We start from the raw sequence: 23,723 nt of genomic DNA on the forward strand, positions 1-23,723 counted from the left end.
TTCATCCTCTAGCAAAATAATGCATCTCTCATGTATTATGATCAGAGCATGACAGAAACATAAGTATTCTGGAGGCTCTGTTAATCTTTCATACTTGGCACATCCTAAAAAAGAAGCATACAGCATTTCAGTACATTACATATGTTTAAATAGGACAAGTTTGTTTACAGCTTAAACAGCTGCCTAAATATTATCATGTTCTAGGATAGATAGAGCTAAGATTATCAGCAATACTGGGCAGCAAGTATACTACGCAAAACTTAAATAATTATTTCAGACTGATTACACTACAAGCTGTATTTTTTTTCATATTATCCTTTGCTTCAGAGGGGAAAAGTACAAAAGGAAAGAAAAAGTAAAATAATTTTCAAAGGTGTCCTTATTCCTGTAACTTTCCCCAAATCACTAACTACTTTAAGTTCAACGCTGTTATAATAAAGGCATCAATTTGAAGACATGCAGTCAGTGAGAAATGCTTTCCTGCTCATTGTTCAAAAGAATGTGACTTACCTTAATAAAAATAAAATGCTATAAATGCATCTGCCTCCCATGCTGTTTGGCTGCATGAATATGAATTTCTGCTGCTCTTTCTTCATCTGCCTCCCACCTATGTTTGTTCAATGCAATGGACCCTTTTTTCCAGTGTATGGGACTGTAAAAGGAAGAGTTTAATAAACCTTTGATCTTGGCTGCAAAGTCTAGGCACAACTGTAAAAAATGACTCTTCCACATAGTCAATTAGAGGGGCTAGAATCAGTCTTCTAAAACAATTTAAGGCTTTCCCACTCCTCAAAGGACTTGTCTACAAAAACTACTGAAGAATAAAGCCTCAGACTGAACAGACATAATGAAAGCAGGCAGTTTTTATATTTTTGGTGAAAACCACTACTGGCAATAACAACTAATAGGCTACAGAAGGACAAAACACTTGGCCGTCCAAGCATCACTCATGCAGCATTGAGAGATAGGTTGCAAACCACTGGCAGTGCACGTACCACTGCTCTAAAAGACCTCCTCTACAGGCTATCCCTTCCTTTTCTCTCATCATCAGATGCCTTATTGTTATCCTCTGTGCTATACGAAAGGTCTCTCAAGCCTTTAACTTCTGGATAGTCATTTTCTTTGGGTTGCCAAAAGTTCAAATGCAATAGGATTGGAGCAAACTTTTTCAATTTCAGTGGAAGTAATTTTCTCAGTATGTGAACATTTAATATCTTGTAACAATTGATTCAGATATCAGACTGCACTGACTCCTTGCCACAGCAGAATTAGCAGTATTGCAACTGAACTGAAGTTGGGATTGGCAATGCTACTGCTCCAACCTTCCACACCATAACCACATGTGGCTTCTAGCTGTAATTCCATCCAAGTACTATACTCCCTATTAGGGGCCTCTAAATCAGCTTACCTTCTTTTATACTGAAAATACACTTTCTTCTACAGAACTCAAAGCTCACGCAGTCTGTGTAAGCAACCTGACAATACTGTGGATATAATCTAACTAAAAACATGGCAAAGCATTTAAATGACTTTTTCAAATTCTCCAGAAGTGAAAACATCCATATAATTTTCTTTTAAAATCACTTCTTCACTTTTTATAATCTCTTATGAAAAAGGTTTGTTGACATAATTTGTTAAATATTTGTATTAATCCAGGTATGTGAACCAGTATCATACAAGAAAGACCTTCGCATACCTAGCTGGAATCTCTGGCAACTCAGGGTGGTGGGAGAACAAAGGAAAAAGCAAAAAAAAAAGAATTACATACTAATATAGAGCCTGAGGTCTGAAGGGGTAATTTAAGTATGTTAAATTTATTTCTGTTTCAAGAGACACAACATAAAACTTATTTCAATGGTCTTTAGTTCCTCTGCCAAACACTTCTTTGAGAACGGTCCAAACTAAAAATTACCTCCCAGGAGAATACCTCAGATTGGAGCTTTTTTTGCATTGATTCTGGGCTTGCTCCTATACTATAGATTATTGGTTCCAGATGTCAATCAGAGATGGTAAAAAGCTTTACAACGACTACAGTTTTGTTTTCTTGGTACATTCAGTTCCTATAGAATCCCCTGGAGGAATCAGCTGTCTTTTCATCCGTAGACTGTCTCTCGGGAAACATCTTTTTGAAAAAGTCTGATCCCAAGGATATACCATAAGACTTGCTCTTGTAAGAGCAGTAAGACTCTCCCCTGAAACGCTTTCTTTAAAGATTTCATTCACTTCTTAGTGTCTGTACTTGGTTAAACCACTGAATATTTATGTGATACTTCAGAGCCTTTGACTGGCCATCTTTAATAAATAAATAAATAAATAAAAATAAGCCAAATGGTTTTGTTTTGTTTTTAAGAATGGAGATATTAGAATAACTAAACATTTTTCCCCCAGACACGATATTATACATATACGTAATTGGTTGATGCATGTGGTTTTTAAGAACCCCAGAGGCCATTAGTTTACTTGCTTAAATTTAGCCTAATCTGTTTTATGTCTTCACTCTACCTTAGCTCTATTTTACAGCTCACAGCCACAATGAATGCAAAAATTCAGTTGTAGTCTATGATGTGCGTTTATATGAAAATAAAACCTGGGCATGAGTGAAACAAAGCAATAGTATCACCAAACAAGGACTACAGAGATATCTGCAATTAAAGGGTTCTGGAGAAGCCACAGTCAGCTGAGTGTCAACCTACTGCGGACAAATGAGTAGTGACACGCTGTAACTGACGCACTCCCATAATCAACACTATAAGATTCACAGCTGCTTTAGCAGACCATAGGTAAGTTTTCTGCAACATTAAGTCCTAACAAAACATACATGCAGACTAAATAGCGACATACATGAGAGACAATTTAGGCTTCTGCCTCACTCTACATACAAAGTTACCAAATGCAAGTGTCCTACTTGTTCATACAGCAGATATACATTCTCATCAGACATTCAAAAACACAAGGCAACAGTCCACAACTCAATCCATGCCTCTTCACAGTAGGGAAACACCGTCTTTTGGCTCTACTGGATGATATAAAAAGTTTCCATCTGACCTTTCAAAAACTTAGTTAATGCTAAATACGTTAATGTTTTACTGCTGCCCCAGGCTTATTTTATTACTAAATCTGGACTTCATGCCACTAGCGATCTGTTTTGTGCAACATTTTAAATACATTACACATTTTCAACCATATAAGAAGCCATTACAAAACCAAACCAAGGACTTTGCACCAGGAAAGCCACTCTTGTGTGCAGAGGGAAGACACATAGGCACTGGGGTGCTACTGCCTGATTCACAGCGGTGCAGCACATGGGTAATGTAAGGTATCAAAAATATCATCAAATTCAAAGAATTCAGAGAAACAGGATGTTACTGAAAAGAAGAGGAGACTGGCTGGAGCTAGCTCTAGCAAGTGGGAAACAGTAACATTTCCAATCATAAGAGAAAACTTGGTGACCAGGAAAGGCACCAGAGCAGCAGGAAAAGAAAAAAGATTACTCCTGTTTTAAATTAAACTCTGCTTTTATGTGAAAAACAAGATGGGAAAAGCAATCAGAACAATTTTCCCACATCCATGACTGGTACAACCTTGCATAAACAAGAAAACAGGGAACGTGCAAACAGAAACAATGGAGGGTACCTGTTGCTGCACAACTGTCAGAACAACTACCCAAGACGAACTTACAGCAGTAATTCAAAGACTTTAAAAAAAAAAAAAAAGCTTAAAATTAGAATCATAGAATATCCCGAGTTGGAAGGGACCCATAAGGATCATCAAGTCCAACTCCTGGCACTGCACAGGTCTACCCAAAAGTTTAGACCATGTGACTAAGTGCACAGTCCAATCACTTCTTAAATTCAGACAGGCTTGGTGCAGTGACTACCTCACTGGGGAGCCTGTTCCAGTGTGCAACCACCCTCTCGGTGAAGAACCTCTTCCTGATGTCCAGCCTAAACTTCCCCTGCCTCAGCTTAACACTGTTCCCACAGGTCCTATCACTGGTGTTTACAGAGAATAGTTCACCTGCCTCTCCACTCCCCCTCATGAGGAAGTTGTAGACTGCAATGAGGTCCCCCTTCAGCCTCCTCTTCTCCAGGCTGAACAGGCCAAGTGACCTCAGCTGCTCCTCATATGTCTTCCCTTCTATAGGCCCTTCACCATCTTCATTGCCCTCCTCTGGACACTCTCCAACAGTGTAATGTCCTTCTTGTACTGTGGTGCCCAGATCTGAACACAGTACTCAAGGTGAGGGAGCACCAGCACAGAGTAGAGCAGGACAATCCCTTCCCTCGACTGACTAGCGATGCCATGCTTGATGTATCCCAGGATACAGTTGGCCCTCCTGGCTGCCAGGGCACACTGCTGGCTCATATTCAACTTGCTGTCAACCACAACCCCCAGATCCCTCTGTGCAGGGCTGCTCTCCAGCGTCTCATTGCCCAGTCTGTACGTACAGCCAGGGTTGCCCCATCCCAGGTGGGGGACCCAGCATTTGCTTTTGTTAAACTTCATGCAGTTGGTGATTGCCCAGCTCTCAAATTCGTCCAGATCTCTCTGCAAGGCCTTTCCACCCTCATCCGAGTCCACAACTCCTCCAAGTATGGTGTCGTCAGCAAATTTGCTCAAAACACCTTCTAGTTCTACATGCAAATCATTTATAAAAACATTGAAGAGGACTGGCCCTAAAATGGAGCCTTGAGGGACCCCACTGGTGACCATCTGCCAGCCTGATGTGGCCCCATTTTCCACAACCCTTTGAGCCCTGCCCGTCAGCCAATTGCTCACCCATCGTATGATGTTTTTGTTAAGTTGTATGCTGGACATTTTGTCCAGTAGGATCCTATGGGAAACTGTGTCAAAAGCCTTGCTGAAGTCCAAAAAGACCACATCAGCTGGTTTCCCTTGATCAACTAGATGGGTGATCTTATCATAAAAGGAAATCAAATTTGTTAGGCAGGACCAACCCCCTTGTGAAACCACATTGGCTGGGACCAATAACTGCATTGTCTCCTAGAGACAATAGGTTCAATAACTTCAAGAATCAACTTCTCCATAATCGTACCAGGCACTGACGTGAGACTGACAGGCCTGTAATTACCAGGGCCTTCTTTCTTACCTTTCTTGAAAATTGGCACAACATTTGCTAGCTTCCAGTCTACTGGCATAGAACGGTAATATGAAAACTTCTAAGAACTTTAATTAGGACAAAGCAGAAATACATTTTTATCCAGAACCACTTATAGCTATTTCAGAAGCTGCTGAAATCAGCAGCAAGTCAGTAACACAACAAAGCACTTAACTCATTAGGGAAGCTGCAGGAAGGTGCAAGACCGTGTCCAAGGACGAAACTGTGATGCCACAAAAATCGGTGGAAGCTTTAAAGGCAAAAGCCAGAACTTCACGCATATGCCAAGCCCAGGAAACCAGACAATGTTAAAATGTTTTAAGTTGTCTCTATTTGTCAACCACTAAGAAAACCCCATTGAATTAGAACTTTGTTTCTCACTCAAAGTAAGAGACTTGATATATAAATTACAAAACCCAAGCAGAGATGAAAGAGGCAACTAATTTCTTATGTATACCTGCACAATCACTGTAATATCATACATTTTCATGATACAGATTGAAAAGCTGTTTGGGAAAATATTTACACTCTGATAGTCAGAAGGATAAATAAACAATGGAGACATTTTAAATAACATAATTATTTTAGAACCACAGCTTTGTATGGAAAAATAGTATTTTTGAGACACTGAATGGGAACTAGCATAGGGAATTAAAAACAATTATTTTTTGTTGTTTTAAATTAAAGGGGGAATGTCCTTGCATAAACTCTCTACAAAAACTGAAGATTAAAGGCATATAACTCAAACCTATAATAAAACTGGTGATATCTACTTAGCAACCTTATCAAAAACTTCCCCCTTGAACCATTTAGTCCATTAAACGCTGTCCTATGAAACAAAAAATCTACCTACTTCAGTGAAAGCTGCGCAACACTTAAAATTGGCATTTGTGAATGCATTCTATTTAATTGCATGAATCATCAGATTAAAACACATTGTTTAAAAAAACTATCCACTATCCTGATCAGGTCTAACCCTGAACTCCTGTTATACGTAACCGCATATATCTATATATAAAGTATAAAATAATCCAGTTGAAAAAAAACTATCACTTTTAAGCTTTGTTTCAGGTGCTAGAATTCTTAAGTTTTAACATGGCTATGACTGTATTTTTAAACATATGTAAACTTTGTTTTTCAAATTCTGTACATCTTGTTCAAGTTCTCTAGCATTATCCTCCTTTAAAACTACCAGAAACACATTATAGCTTGCACTATGGGGGAAAAAAAAAAGTGACTAAACAAAGGCAATAATACCTGACACTGACAGCAAAGATAACAGCTGCATCTATTTAGCGAACATCTTCACATTTGATTAAAGGACTACACACAAATAGTAACTACGACCAAGCTAACTTGTGAAAAATACTGTTAACTTGATTGTACCTAAAATTAACACACGAGTGGTCATACTTATATTCCCATAGTGCCTCTTTATTATAAAACACTCAAAAATGCCATAATCTCTGATTAAGAGGGGAAAATACATTCAGGGAACAAGTACCGAAAATGGGCATTTCCTTCAGGATGAGGACACTGAAGAATACAGAGGTTAAACAAGCAGTGAAGTTGGTCAAAACAAAAATTGAAAGGTTAGAAAAATCCCCTTCCCCAGGTACACAGCCTTAATTCTCCAGTACTTTCCACTCTCCAGTGCCCTCTTTACACACAGAAATATTGGTGGAAGAACACGAACATGTGCATAAAACTGAAAAGCAGCCACTGACAAAGCTAAGTAAACTTAGAAATATTTTTATGACTATTCATCAGAACATAAGGCATGTATGAAATCCAAAAGTTCAGCAGTTTTACCATTAGTGATAAGAATCAGAAAACAAATTTACATGCTTCTTTTGTATGACCCTCTGAAGCATACTGCAATTAACTGTAGCCTCTGTATCAAACCATTTTAGAAACAACAACTAATACAAGATCATAGGTAAGAAAGTGAAAGACCAATAAAGACATTTATTCATGTAAAATTCTGTCTACAAGATCTGTTTCATTATAAATCTAATTAGACTGAAAGAACGCTTACAAGCAATTTATAATAACGGCTCAGATTTATTTCCTGAAGAAGAGAAATGAACTGAGAAAAAGGCATCATGCAAGACCACACTACAGCACTGACAATAAATACAGGGAAAAACAGGTAGTCACGTCAGCATCTAAGTAGTACTGTGATGGCATTTTAGTTATTTACAACAAATGCAATATTGAAAGCAGAATGCTACCCTTCATATTTCTACACCCCTGATTAGCAGCACCTACACTTCTGAAAGTAGCCTCTTATCTTTCAGTTTCACAGGAGTATTACTTCTCTGGGGTATCCTGAAGAGGCATGGGCACAGCAGCTGCACACTTTATTAAAGGAAGCTGTAGAGCACCAGTGCAAACCCAACAAGGCAATCAATCAGTAAGGATAATCAGTTCAATTTCAGTCTATGACTGCTTTCATTACCTGAGTTAGAATTCACTCCCAGCATGTTCCTAAGTCTGAGAATATTAATTTGTACCATAGGTATAAATAGCATAGGTTTTATCCTCACTGCCTACCACATAGCACAAACACCTACGTAACATACAGACATACATATGGCATCCTTTTCATTGTAGAGCGCAAATGATGGTGGAAGTGCATTTTTGTTTGAAAACAATTCTTTTCTTTTTTTTTCCCCCCCCCCCTTCCTCTCCTCACTCCCCAATTTAATCCTTGTATCCTTGTTTAAAAAATGTCAGTGATCAAATTTGGTTGGTTGCCTATCTTCCTTCCATGAAGACACCACACTTTTTGAAGCAGAGTGTGAGAAAGGGAAATTCTGTGTAGGAGAATGTTAAGAGGAAAAACATAACATAAAAAAATTGATTAGGGATTGCTATTGCTAGGGTATCTTTCTCCAAGTTACTGTCTCATGGTAGACCATTCCCCTCTTGAAACTGTTTTATGTTGCTCACTCACAATACACCCAAGAAACAGGCTCTGCTTTTTGGAAAAATGCTTTTTCTGGAAAAGCTTTTTTCTTTTTTTTTTTTTTTTTTTTTTTTTTTTGTGTATGTGACGATATTGATACAGTATACATACAGGTCTCCAACTGGCACTAGTTGTAGTTATCCTCACCTTTTGCCAAGCGCCTTGTTAAGACATAAGTATTTAAAAAGCTTCCACAGGAGAAGAATAACCCTACATGATCCAAACAACAACCTCAGACAGGCATTTGGAAGCACTGAAGATCTGTCCCCTTCCAGGATAAAAATGTCATGGTATATCATTGTCTGTACCACAGGATACTCTTTAAAAGGCAGCTGTCCTCTTTTACTCCTATGGACTCAGGGAACAGACACTCAGTAGAATAGTTAGCCAATTTATAAAAGGGTCTCCTTCTGTTTCTTGAAGCAAACATGCATTTTATGACTGTAGCTCGTGCAGGGCAAAGAACAGGCCTCCACTGACCCATTACCACTGGCAGCCTTCCCCCTGCACTTTACAGCCACACATCATCGGAAGCAGTTTTCCTAGAGAGCTACATCCTTATTCACAGTATCAGTATTAGCCCAGCATCATCCTTCTCATGTGAAGTTGTTTGCATCTTGTCAGCCATCTTCTCAACAATTTTCATTCAGGGAACACTAATAAGCAACAGAATGGGGATCATGAAGACTACATTTTGCATCTGCAGTCTGCTTTGTGTATTGCAGCCCACCAGGAAATCTTATTTTTATAGCAGCTTCCCTTATCACAAGATAGGGGCGCACCTATTCCATTTTCCAAATTTTCCACAAAGCTGAAAACAAGCGTTTCACCTGTCTCTTTCTAAATATAGCCTAGTTGTTCTATGTAAATAACACACTCCAATACACTGTCTTGGAAAGGCAATTTAGCAGCAGACTGGTAATGCAGTCATTTGGGAAACATCCTGACTTGAGTTTCACTCAGAAATTTAAGTGTTGCATTCTTAACTTTAGAGACCACAAAATACATGGATGCACATTTTGGAAGAAACTTATAGCCATACTGCTCCCTCCTGCAGAAATACGTTTAAGTTGCGTATTTCTCCTAGTTGTAGCAACAGGGTTATATGGACTAGCATTTGCACACCTTTATTTGCAAGCATTAAAGCTAGAGAATTACATCAGCGAAATTGAGAGCTTTTCTTCAGCCAACTTAACTCTAGGCTATGTTAAAAAAAACCCTCACTGTGTTCCATGTCTTCTGTTCCATGCAACAATAGACGTTTACACATGTGCTTTAAAAAAATATCGCAAATTATCTCTTCAGGAAACAGCTAAAGTCAATAGTTCAGTTGTCATTCAGTACTTTGGCACCATTATCTATGGAATAAATGTTTTGTTAGTATGACATCCCACTAAAACACAGAGTGACTCCACAGCACAAAATTTCAGGTTTAACTAGTGAGAAAATTCTTCAATTCAATGGTACTGGAGGGATGACTGAACTGACTGGCCACCAGTCTGAAGATTAACCCATAAAAGAAAATCTGTTCATAAATACTATACATTATCTTTGCATATTACTTGATTACATTTTGGAATACTACAATTGTTGCTTTCATAATAAACTCACAGAGTACAGTGGGCAATTAGTGAACTAGACACTAATGTCAGTTACTGAAAAAAAATAATTAAATCCGTAATTAGCAACTGAATGCAGGCATTTCTCCTCATATATCTGACCAACAACATAGAGAGGTTAAAATGAGAAACAAAATGTATAAAAAAAAAAAAAAAAAGACTGTTTCCAGGAAAAATAATCCTCAACATTCAGATACCAGTAGCAAGTTATATCATTTTTATTTCCCTGTCTTTACAAGGAGAGTCTATAAATGCATTAGGTATTTAGCACAGGTCCTCAAATGCAGACAGTTAGATATCTTACTATATCTTTATAATCAGTCTCCTCTACTTTAAATGTGATACATGGCTACACAATTATAATTAAAATTACAAGAATATAGAGCCTTCAGGTTTTGGTGCAGTTTCCAAGCTGATTCAACAAGTGTACAGGTTACATACAAATAAATCTACATCCATTTTTCTCTTTTCATTGCATAAGATGCTAATACAGTAAACTGCATCCAATGCAACACGAGGTGCTGTGCTACGTGTTGGGTCTTCTGCCCGCACCCCAGACAGCAGTCTATCTGAAAAGTCAGAGAGCCAACACGTAAGAAGTCTTTGACAATAAACACAGTCAGAAGCATTTAGTTCTGTGGCTTTTCCATTACATTTTATTTTCTGAGCAACTGAAAAACCATGACATTTATTGTAATATTATTAATACAAAAATGATCTCTACATAAATAGATGGTAAACTCAGGACACAACATTTTCCAGCAGCAAACATATGTTTCTACAGAGCTATGGAATATGAACACAGACCCAAAGGGTCCTAGATACACTGATACGAGCTAATACATGAAGAGGTTCAAAAGCATAAGGTCTTCTAGAACTCATCACAAAGCCTTGTTTTACAGATGCAGTCAGGACTGTTTTGGTACTCTTTCCTTAGGAGATACACAGAACAAAGTCCAAGAGATCTGGAAACCACCATAGCTTGAATAATTGCAACATACTTTAAAGAATGGGTTTGAGTATAAACTGTCCAAATACCTACAGAATTATTTTTAAAAGCACACATCTATGCTGAATAAGTCAAAGTTTTCAGTCATTTCAAATACAGGTGTACAATTGATGTGGGCAGAGGTAAGAAACAAAAGCTAAGACATGTAAGCTAACATAGCAAAACAAGGAATGTCTGGGCAGTTTAACAATGGAAAGTACACACAGGGCACTTACAAAAGTGAAGGCCCGGTAGAAAGAATGGTCAGACGATATAAGGAACAGAACAGTTGTCTCACACATGAAAGGGACCAGGAAAAAGGCAGACATAAATGCTAGCTTGAAATAGGAATGCAAAGAAAAAGAAGTTTATATTAGGATAGCAGCAACTTCCTCTAACATTTAACTTCCCTTTCAGTAATTTTTAAGTCCGGGGTGCAGGCTGGTTTTAATGCAGATCCCATGTTTATGTGTTATACTTAAGGATGCAGAAAGTCATATAACTTCAGCATGCTTTATTTCCTACTCTGCTCTTGCCAGAAGAATATAACATTAGATGCCCTCCGTATTTCTTTCCTCCTCCACTTGGGTTGTAAGGCTACTTGAAATTATCTCAATTTTACAACATTTAACTATAGCGCCTTAAATTACTGGCCCAGCAATAAACCAGCAGAGGTCAAAAACAGAACACTGGAATTCCTTTTATTGAAATCACCTGTCCATCACACATCTGCATGTGAGGACCTGTGCTAATTCCTTTTATTGAAGTCACCTGTCTGGATAGACATTGAAACCACTTGCATAACACAGCTGATATTCTAAAGAGCACTTGTGTGTTAGGCCATCACATGCCAGCCTCATTCCAACTACTGTATGTAGATAGTAAAGGCTACATTGCAAGGGAACACTTAACTGCAATCAGAAGTACCTGGATTAGTTGTGCTCTTCCTTGGTTATGATTTTCAGCCAGTGTGAATCTAAAAAAAAAAAAAAAAAAAATACTCCCATGCCACAAAAAAAAAAATGCCACACCATGCAATTTGAAATGTGTAGTCTGTTGTGTTTTTATGTGCAAATCGATCAGGTGTTACTGCAATTTCTCTCAAAGGACTGAAGTAACTGGCACTGATTTCATTTTCCATAGTTTGAAATTCTGCTATTTAATCAGTAAAAATTTTTTTAAGGTACCACTGATATTTTCCTCTTCTTGTTTTGTGAAACTCTTATGTTGAAGCAGTTTCATTATACAAGGATTTAAAAGTACCTAACAACTTTCATAAAAGACATGACAGAGGTATAAGCTATTAAACAAACTGAAAGAGATGCCAAAGAAGTTTACATTTTGACTTTCATGATCTGGACATTACTGCAATATTATTGCAATAAAGAAAAGAATTAGCAGCAATTCTTTGAACATACAGCTCTCTAAGAAATCATCTTTAGAGGAAAAATCATAATTAGCCTTAGTGAGTACAAATTATGTTCTCTGTTCTCCTTCATGGAAAAAAGAAAAAAAAACACCGTCAGGAATAACAAAAACAAAGAAATGCATAGGCTTTGAAAGAGGTAGGTGCTTGCCGCATCTTCTTCCGCATTGCGGAAATGATCACGACAAACGAATGAGTGGACAAGGTATCTGCACAAACTGCAGCCCAGTGACTACAGCTGTACGGTTACTGGTAGCAAAACCACATACGGCCAAAATGCTGCATTACCATCTGCATCTCACAATCCACTCTTTGCTACCAGTCCTGCTGCCATGAATGTAAAAGCCCTTTGCAAAAAAAAAAAAAAAAAAAAAAGTAGTCACAGGGCCTTTATGCTATTTCATTAAATACTAATTTATGAGGCTACTGGCATGTAGGGGCAAGCACTTTTAATGATATACACCAATTTGTTTTCGCAGGCTGCTTGGCTACTGTCAGAGAGCCCACCTCCCCGGCACTGCCAGGACTTGCCCACCAGCTGTGTGCACTGACATTAAGCCAGGCCAAGAAGCATTGTCCTAGCACACGTTGTGTAGCTGCCCTGCCTCCTCCTTGGTAACAATTTAGAGATCTTCCTTTCTCTTCTGCCAGGTGGCAGAGAGGAGCAATTCAGCAGCAGCAAACTACACACAGAATCATAGAATTTACAGTTCTGCAATCTCAGATTTGAAGAGATCAAATGGGATTGCAGTGGAGTACCCACTGTGTCCTGACACCCCACGCAAAGACAGGGCGCGCACATCACATGCATAAGGAGAGAGATTTATCTTTTATGTATATACACGCACAAAATCAAGAAGAAAGTCATACTGAAAACAGGCTACAGCTGTATGTATTTTTCCTCTCCAAATTTTCAGGCACTTAATCTTCAGGGAATATCTCCTGAAAATTCTCCTGTCCTTTGCTGTTCTTCTATTTCTAACGTCCCATTACCCACTTTCACATTTCAAACAATACTGCTGCTGCTAATCCTCTGTTAGGTCTCTTACCCCATTACACCCCTATCTCAGCCTTCAGTTCTGAGGTGGTTACTTCAAGAAGCAGGTCATTCAAGGACTTCTTTCCAGTGCTGTCATTTTCATCAGTGCACAGGTTAAATAAAAACTACATTATCCGTCAGCAATAATTCATTGTCTTTTCAGTATCTAACAGGATTCTTGTGCTGCTTGCTACAGTTCTTGTCACTAGAGACTGCTCCATTTTGCTGCTTACATGCAGAAGCAATTGCTGTATAGTAGTAGAAAAGCATATTCAGATACATAAAGCTGGTAGATAAAGAGCACTTTCCAATTTAGTTAAACTCGTCTTACATGAATTAAAGCTTCCCTATAATCATACCCAAATCAGAAATGGTTATCACTTTCCTTGCGTTAGTGTGTTATGAAATAAGGTACTTAAAGACCCCCTAAGTCACTTGTTATGCTTTTCTTTCAGATCTGTGCTCACAATTTACTTTTTCATTAGTAGGGGAAAGTTCTGAATTTTCCTTAACAGAACAAAACCCAAAATCACAGAAGTCAGACCTCCTCAATTCCGATTCCATGGCTTATAAAGCACACAAATTATAGAGCTATCAGACATTTCCTTGGCTTACGTTAAAATCTGCAGTAAGCCTCTAGAGCAGACCAATATATTTGATGCCTTTCTCCTAAAGATTTTATGACATCATAAACATTTCTGACTCCATGACAAATACTTTATAATACATTAAACAAGCTCGTTCAAATGATTCTAAATGTTATGCCTATGGCAATGTACTCAGAAATGGAACACTTGCTTGCACACAGAGAAACCTTAAAGTTTAGCTTTGACCACCACAATTTATGTTCATGAAACTGAAGGCATTCAGATCACGTTCAATGGCATAAAAGCCCAAAAAGCACAAAGCAGGCATATTCTCCAGAAGTTCATCGTGCTGTACCTCCCACATCACAGCATCAACACTGAAGGCTGCTCCCCAGTAAAACTTCCTGCTGAATTCAATCTTAATTAGCATGGAACATGAAACTATACAACAATTAAATTGTATTTATAATATGCTTCTAATCAGTTCAGTTGAATTAAGCTAATGTAGATAAACTGCAAAGCCTTGCCATCCCATCCCTCTTTGCTTGGGAAGACTGTGATAACTTTCTTCGGAGTCAATAAAGTGCTATATCCAAAGAGGCGCTGCAGGCACTGCAAGTCACCAAAACTGAGACGCTTGTACTTCCTGCAAAGAAAAGCACCACAAACTGATTCTCTCATTCAAGAGCATAAAGAAAATTTACAAAATGCTTTCTGGACTGGAGGCACAGGGAGACTTCCAGTCACAAGGCAATAAAAATACTGCAACAGGATTAATTAATGACAAAATTATCAAAAGCATTCCTGAACAGCTAATAACTAAATTCAATCCCTAGAATATAGAACTGGCTCAGATGATTTTATGAACTCTAAAAATCACTGCTGTGCAGCCATAAAAATTGGGATGAAACAGAAGCCTGAAAGCATCTGATCAGTATATATTCATGTTTTACTATAGACTGCAAACAGAAGACAGACTGAAAAATAAAACCTGTATTTAGCAGTGGGGGAATAGGTTTTGTTTTTTTATTGCCAATCATCCTTGAACTTTCTTCTGATGACCATTTACGCCAACTTTTGACTCAAAAGCTTTAAGATATCTATTTAGGAACAGACAGCTTGCTCAACTGGAAGATGTTCCTAAGCTTCTATAATTTTAACACAGGTGCTGTGTAAACAGCTCATAAATAAATCATACTATTGCCTAAGAGTAAGTGGGAAATACACTAGAAAGCATTAAAATACATGAATACTTTTCATATGACTTTTTGTATGGTACCCTTCTTGTTAACTAAGGCTCCTGGCCTGAAAATACCAAAAGCAGACATCAGATTTGGAGAAAAATAGCAGAAAAGTATCCTAGTTTCTCTGTGGATAACATATTCTTTCAGTTATAGAAATGCACTTCTTACCTTACATACTTCAGCATATGCTATGTGAACAAGCTGGCTGCCTCCACATAATACCAGTGACCACAAAATACTCTACACCCCTTGCTTCAGAAAGTCATTGGATATCCAAATCATAAATTTCGAATTCCCAGCTGTCACTGCCTAGCTGAAATCCAGAAGGCATAGTTATGTCATACTGTATGACATTATCACTCTCTCACACTTTGTAGCTTCTTCAGCACTAACGGAAAAACCCACAGCTACTGGATTGTCTAGAATTTTTCACATTTACCACAACTGCAATTAAATCTAAATAACCCTTATGAACTCACTCCTGTAAAATAGATTATTTTGTCTACTCCTGGTTTCCCTATGTTTCTCTCCATATTTAGTATGTTTCTCCCCTCGGTAAAATGGAATTTAGGAGTAGGGGGGGAGGGGTGGAAATATCATGCAATGTTTGCATAAGTATATGCTTTTTACTTAGTTATCCAGAATGGTTAAAAAAAAAAAAAAAAACATTTTAAACCATGGTGGTTTAAAAGTTTTACCACAACTGAAGAACTTATGCATTTTAATGCAAGGACACTTATTCAGCAAGTCCTTTACCCAAGGAAACTTAAAAATAAAATAATGAATTACCTGAAACCTAGTTTACCTATTGTATAACCACCATATGTGGTAACAGAGTCTTAAACTGAAGTTACTTCAGAAATGCAAGAAAATGACGAGCAGTTTAGCTCTGAAGTCCTGTAACCATGTGGTTTGGGACTTCATTGACGAACAAGAACTTACTTGGCATGAACCCATCACAGATTTTATTATTTGTTTCTTGATGAATAACAAGTTTTGTAATTTGATAATACTCTTTTTTTTTTTCTCTAATGAATTGTGTGTATACACACTGGCATACTCACACAAGCTACAGTGGCTATTATTACGGTGGATTCTAAGTCCCCTTAAATAAGTATCCCCCAGAAAACATATCTGGTCCATTAACAGTAAGCAGTATGTCCACCTGAGTTTATAGGCATGCTCAGTAATTCAAAAAGAAATCATGACAAAGCATGAGACAGGCCTTTCACTTGTCCTAAAGGTATTTCCTTGCTAAAAGGGCTTATCACTGAATTATGTTAAAGTGTAGTATTTGTATTAAACATTAGATATAAATAAATTTAAATGCTTAATGTTTCCTGAAAGTCAACATTTCATGTATAAGACCCAAAAATTCCCAAGTAAACCCAACAACTAAACAGAAGTCTTATTCTCCAGAGATAAGACTGGCATAAGACTAGGGACTGGAAAGGGTCTCATTTACATGCACTGTAAAAAGCTAGATGAGTGACCTCACATGGTCTGCATAATCTCTCTGCAATTCCATTTACCCAGCCTTAAAATGGGGAAAATTCTACTTACCTGGATTGCAGTTTGTCATCAAAACAGCACGTGCCCTAAAAACGCATGTTTCCATATAGATACAAAGACGTTCATACACAGCACTTTTAAGTCTTCAGAAGCAAATCTTTTCCACTGAAATGTACACAGTTTTTGCCACGTATTCCTTAACTACTCATTTAATGAAGGTTTCAGTCTTCTAGAAGAAAAAGTGTCAATTTGCGTGACTTACTACCTGCTGAGAACATTAATAGACCTTCAAATCTTATAAATGAACGAGCAGGGGACAAACGGGTTTTGCAAGTTTATTGTGCTGTAGTTACATTACTTCTCAACTGACCAATCCTTAATGATGTTTTTGAAAAAGAGATTACTTAACAAAAATAGCATTCCCTTTAAATAATTGTGTAGGTTACCATTTCTCTTTACAACTGAGCAAATAAATTGAGCTGGAAGCACTCAATGGATCAAGACATTCATTTCTGAGTAGTCCCTGTAAACAGGGTTTCACCAGTCTGTCAAAATCATTTTCCTACTCTGAAATTAATGCCATCAAAATTGATGATACTACTCAATGCCCGTTATGGATCCTGTATGTTATAAGTAGAGAGACATATCATCAGCTGGTGTAAATCTATACTGTTCTTAAATCCAATGGAACTACATCAATTTACAGCTGCTGAAGATTTATTCCTAGGTCTTTCTTTAGCACTGATAAAAACCATTGAACCAAACTCTGGACACACTTCCAAATTTAAAGCTCCCACCAACTATAGCAAGAGTGATGCCTAAAGGAGGAAGGAAAGACTGTAAACAAGTCCTAGAAATAGCATACTTCCCACCCTATGTTTATTCTAAGTTTTAAGTTAGTTTTTAAAATCATAACCTGTGAGGAAATCAAGGGCACAATCGATTTTGAAATTTCTTTGATTTCTTTTACCTACTCCCAGAAATTCTACTTGGTAACAGTGATTTATTACGCCAAGCCCAGTTTGCTGTAATAATTGAAAAAACTCCAATAAAGCACACAGGAAAAGCGGCACCATCAAGAAAACATTATTTGGCCCACAGTGTTACCCCAGCTAGATAAAGTTTCAAAGTGGCTGTCCTTACATCTCTCCATGAGCTATCATTACACCCACATTAAAATTCTAACTGTTTCTTGTATCCCTCTCATGCAATTTTTCCTCCAAAAATATGGTGTAGTAAGCACTCAATTGAGCAACCTTCACTTGCACACTTAGTCCCAAAGACAGTCAGAAGGGCTAACAAACAGTAAGAAGAAACAATTGCCCAAAGAAGGATTTTGCAGGAGGGGTACTGAAACATTTCTTAGACCACCATCCTGCAAAAATATAGGCAGTAGAGAGAAAATACCGTTCTTTCGTAGACAGTATCTTTAATCATGGCAAGTTTCGGTATATGATTCTGCATGCAAGGATTATTGCTAACGGCTGGTAAACATATTTCTGACTACAGATTTGTGAAACTAAACAAGGCAGTTTTTGAGAGCTGTCTACACACATCTTGTGTAATGGTATACACTGTAGTTATCTAGAGGTATTTGCTCTTACACATCTATCACAAGTGGTTTACAGCTGCTTGCATTCTGTGAGTATTACATACAAGAATGAAAACTCTGAACACCTGCTTCAGAAAGTTACCAATAAGAATATACATAGTAAACATTAAAATGGGTTAGCACTATCATCATAAGAAAAGGAAAAAATTTTTTTTGAAAATGTTCCTTAATGCTACTCTATTGTAAGACATTTCAACATCAAAATGGAAGTAAAACAGAATTCAACTTACATTTATCCTAATACAATCAGATTCATCAACAACAAAAAACAGCAGTCATTTTCTACCTACAGTTTGTTCCATACAGCTTCTTAGAGAAATTAAGATAATTTCAGACACCCCAAAACAGTTTGACTTAAAAAGAGCTAACCACTTAGCTTTCCACACAACATTTTCTTCCATTAAATTTCCATTTTTACCTTTGCATTTTTCCCTTTCCAGTATTCATAACCAATCATCGCTCTGCCATTCCATTATGCTTGGTATATTGCAGTGAGAAGCACCTTCATTAAATAGTATTAAAAATAGAACACACACAATCTCCCTGCCAGAGCATGCTCCAACAGTGCTGATACCTCAAATCTCAAGGTAACCATGCCCAGCTGGGAACTGAGAGGCAAAGCCCGTGCGAGATTAGCAATTTACAAGCCTAATTGTGCACACAGACTTGCCTCAATTCATGATGAAGACTGCTAAAGCAAGAAGCCAGCGTGCAGTTAAGATTATGTGACTGAAAAGTTACAGGTCACTTTACAGGAATTTTCCCCTCCCTGTAACTTTCAGTTTCAATGCTCTGTACTTGCCTAAAACTTAGATATGCCATTTTGGGGAAGGTTAAGAAGAAAACACACCAGACATACACATATCTAGCTAATTGCTGTGGTGGAGAATTCAAACAGGTGAGCCATGAACACCTGTGCTGCTCGCTAATTCCTTTGTTTCATTTCTCAGCACATTTACCTGAATATGAAACAACAATAGTGGAATGAACTGAAACAGAACCGCACACACCTGGAAGCGCAAAGATGGGAGGATGAGCAGTGGTGCTAAGACACACCTAGCACACAAAAACGATCCCTGAATGTGAGTATGTTCCCCCCGCTGGCTGAGGTGGTAAATGAATGCAGGAAAATAACAATAATTAAACTGGACTGCACAATGGCTGTGCTGGATGAACATGTCATTAGCTCCACAAGCGATACGGCTGAAATGCACATACAAGGACGTAAAATCACACTAGACAGAGTAGCGTTATATTTAATTAATACAGACTACTAGGCTGTCTAACAACGCGACTGTATGTTCTCCTTCACTGCATGCGAGAACAAGAAGATAGATGCCACCGAAGCACCAAGTAAACCCTTTACCCTCAAATCACCACCCACAAGAACAATGCAAGCAGAACATGCCAGTCTCCCTCTGCCTCTCTCGCAAAGGTCTCGGAGCCGATTCCTCGACGTCGTTCACAAACCGGCGAGGAAAAGTTTGCCTTTTGTTACGTTCCCTTTGACACTTGGAATCGTTTCGACCAAAATACCCCTCTGGAAGGCAGCGATCCCCCTCCTGCGGCCGTGTCCCCCCCCTTTCACCAGCACCCGTCTCCAGCCGGGGGGCGATGGCACCGGCCGAGCCCTGGGTGCCCAAAACCTGGGGGCAACAGGGGTCCCCCTGGCTCCCCTTGACCCCCCTCAGCTCCCCGAGCACCCGCACCACCTACCCCGCCGCTGAGAAATCTGGCTATAGCTTCAGCCCCGAGCTCATCTTCCCCCGCTGTATCACTGAGATGCAGGGTTTATTTTTTTAATTAGCGGGGTTTTTCCCCTCCCTCCTCCTCCTCCTCCTCCAGACGCCACAGCTCGGAGCTGGGATGCTGCCCCCCATGCACAGCCCTCCCCCCCAACTTCCCTGACCTCCACAATTAAAACAGAGCACGGGGGGGGAGGGGAGGAAGAGAACGGACGACGAAATGACACGAAACACATGCTACAAGGAAAAATAATAATAAAAATATAATATAAAATCGCAACAACAAAGAACAGCACGCCACACAAATGTCTACAGATTGCTTTGCGCTTTTTTTCTCCTTTTTTTTTTTTTTTTTTCCTTTTGTTACCTTGCCTGAAAACGGGCTGTGCCCCCAGCGTCTTGGCGGGTCGGGTTATTTGTTTGTTTGTTTTTTATATGGGGCGGCTGCTGGCCGGTTTGTTTATGTGGCGGAGGGCACGCTGCTGCTACAGCGCAGCGCCTGTCTTCCTGCAAGACATGGTCTCTGCCTCCGCCTCCGCCGCGGGAGGAGATCCGCCGCGATGCTCCCGCTGGTACTACTGCTGCTGCTGCTGCTGCTGCTGCTGTCCGACCGGAGCCGGGCCGGGCCGGCTTGCCTCGCCCTGCCTATCCCTGTCCCGGTCCCTTCGTGCCTGACTGGAGTCCCTACCGGTCGCCCGCTGCTCTGCCTGTCCCCCGTCCTTTATGCGCCGCGCTGCCCCGCCGTACTGCCTGCCTGCGAGTCTCTCCCTCTCCCTTTCTCTCTCTCTCTTTCTCTCTCTCCCCGCCCACGCAGTGTGGTGCGCCCCGGCCCGCAGACGGCGGCGCCTCTCGTGTCGCTTCTCGCCGGCTCCTCTCAGCGCCACCACCGCCGCTCCGGCTCGCCCTGCCTCGGCCGCGCAAGCGGCCACCTCGGAGCGGCCCCGCACCCCACCGCCATTGCGCCCACTCGCCCTGCCTCGTCCCCTCTCCTCCCTGCCCGTCCCTCTCCTCAGAGGTACCGCGGCTGTCTGTTTGTCCCTGCCTGTCGGGCTGTGCGGCATCATGTTCCTCCATCGCACCACCGCCTCTACCCACCCCCCGTCCCCAACCAGGAGCAGAGAGACAAAGCAGCCGGCCGGCACTAATGAGGAGGAGGCTCGTTCATAACCCTCCGACTCCTCGTTACGCGCTCCCCATCTCCCCCCGACCCAAAATCACGGGGGAAAAAAGCGATCTCCGACCCCCTGAGAACAGCTTTGGTGAAGGTGTGGGGAGGGTGGTTTTAATTATTATTTTTGCTGGTGAAAGCTGACAGCGTCCGCACTGCTGAGCCAAGCTGCTGAAAGGGGGCGGCGGGAGGGAGAGGGAGGGGAGGGGGTGAAGACTGCAGCAGATTTTGGGTGGGAGCAGATAAGCCACTTAAAATGGGGCACATGATCCCCCTCTTCCTCCCTTCCCAGCGTTGTTTCCATCTAGGACCTTATTTGATATTTCTCCAAGAGCCTCGCTGCACACCATCGAGGCAGAGGGAAACAGACATTTCACCAGCACATACATTTCCAACACATAAAACCTCTGCTATCCGTTGGGGGGGGGGGGGGGAAGCCTCGTTTTACCCAATTGAATACATCCAGGCATTCATCCTACTTCCAGCAGAGAAAAGGGCATTTACCTTTTTGCTAGGTGGCTATTAATATGCAGTAAAATTATAGCTGTACAACGCCAAATGTAATTGCCATAGTTCATTTAGAGCAGATCCAGCAATTCAGCTGCTGGAAACACATGCTCTGTGAATAGTCATGCATCTGGTACAAAGCCCTCTACTACAATAACCTGAAAGGAGACAGAAGCATCTGGTACTAGCTGCAATTAGTAATCCTATAGATGAAAAATAAACAGTCAATAAATATAAAGTAGCAAGATACTACGAAACATAGTGATTGTTTCTGTCTACAGTGATACAAAGAGCCCAACTCCCACAGACAGGCAATTCTTATTTAAAATATACAGTGAAAAATGCACTCTTTTCATTATGTACTTTCAAAAAGTCCTTGTTTCAAAATAAAGTTTTCCGCAATTAGTGACTGTAGAAGAACTCATGTACCAGTTGAATGCAGACAAATATACAGACGATGGAGGGAGGAAAATGATTGCTTTATTAGGCATTATCCTGGCACCCCTGGAATCCCTCTTCTCCCCGTAGCAGTGAACACCTGCTTTTACTGGGGACCGCTGAATGGAGTCAGACTTGAAGAATACAGCAAGCAATGAACCACACCAGGGTGAGCATTAGCAGAGTCCTGGTGCATGCCTCAAGTGATCAGACGCATTCAGCCATGCACACCAAAACCTGTGCTGCTAATGCACCTCCTGGTGTGGCTTCCTCCTATGATAGTTGAGTGTGGCTCCATCTACTTTTGATTTTGTTATTTAACATATCCCCACGGTATCCACTACAAGTTGCTCCTGAAAGTAAGAAGAGTGGCAGAAAGGCTATATATGGCACTACACTGAAGTGTGCAAGAGCTGGTGACTGGGGTAAAGTCCATTCTTTGCTTTTGAAGTAGGTTGTTTTTTGTTTGTTTGTTTGTTTGTTGTTGTTGTTGTTTTTTCTTTTTCTTTTTTTTTTTTTTGTTTTGTTTTGTTTTCCAGCCATCTCCATTGCAGACCAAGGTTTATGGATATCAAAATATATGCCTTGAGCAAATATATGCAAAAAAATATGCTTTGAGCATGCATTGAAATGCAGAAGACTTTGCCTGGCTTCTGCGCATCATCCCTTACCTCCTAAGCAGGCTACCCAGCTAAGGGGAGGGAGGGACCTCAGGCTGCATCAAGACGTGAAAGGGGTACTCACTCAGTGACTTCACTAGATTGCTCATAACTCACCTGCTTGTAAAGTAGGTGAGTAGGTGTGAGGGGGCTCCTTCAAAACCTTGCCCCAGTCACTAGATACAATGAACGTGTAAAACAGCCACGTGTCAACAGCTTCTTTCTCACAGTTTGGATACTGGGTTGTCCTCAGAATGGGAAGCGCTGAAGCTGTACATCAGATCTGGAAGTAGATAAAAATTCATCCAAGCTGTAGTCCTCACAGTTCAGTCCACTCTCCTGTGTGGCAGAATGTGTTTGGGGCAAGTTACCAAATGCTAAAAGTTGCCAGCTACAGTAACAACAAAGAAAATACGCAAAATAAATAAAAATCATCATCCTAGCTACTGTCTCAGCTCAGAATGGTGAACAGCATCAAAAACAGCATGGGCAAGGAGGTGGAGAAATTTCTCCTTTTGTGGAGAAATCATGTCAGATCATCCAAGAGTTAGATATGAATCTAATGGAGTATGCACCTTGCTTTTTCTGGACTTTTCTTTGCAGAAAAAAATAAAACACATAAAATCACAATCACTGCACAGTCACAATCACAGCATCTGAGAGGTGGGAAACCATGGCAATGGTTTGCTGTTGTCTGTACTGATCTGTAGGCATGCACAGGGATAATTGTTCATTTAAGCTTCATGGAAGTCAGCAGGAGCTGTGTGTTTAAGCAGGGCAGAATGTGATAAACTCCTAAGGTCCCTGATAACTTCTCCTGTCTGTTGTGTAGCCAGACTTGGGAAAAAAAAAAAAAAAAAAAAAAAAAAAAAAGAGAGAGAGACATGAGACTTGGTTCTCCAAGTACTTTTTGGAATAAAGCAGCCAGTTAACTTGCAGCACATGCTTTCAAAAACTCTGGTCTTGTCAAGTGCCTTTGTGCAACAGGACCCCCATATGACAGTGAGGCATACATGCACCATACATGCACAAAATTCCAACAGGCAGCATCAACTTGAGGTGTTTTTGAAGCATGACGTCAGATTGTAT

General features: G+C 40.0%; 1 protein-coding gene across 1 annotated transcript in view; it reads right to left on the reverse strand.

The window, feature by feature from the left end:
- Positions 1-20,536, reverse strand: part of ARPP21 (cAMP regulated phosphoprotein 21) — a 149,605-nt gene extending 129,069 nt beyond the window's left edge. The window contains 1 exon segment of the mRNA XM_032180750.1: positions 20,230-20,536. The gene's annotated coding sequence lies outside the window, so the exon portion shown is untranslated.
- Positions 20,537-23,723: the final 3,187 nt, after the last annotated feature.

Source organism: Aythya fuligula, chromosome 2 (assembly GCF_009819795.1).
Source record: "Aythya fuligula isolate bAytFul2 chromosome 2, bAytFul2.pri, whole genome shotgun sequence".
Classification (NCBI taxonomy): Eukaryota; Metazoa; Chordata; class Aves; order Anseriformes; family Anatidae; genus Aythya; species Aythya fuligula.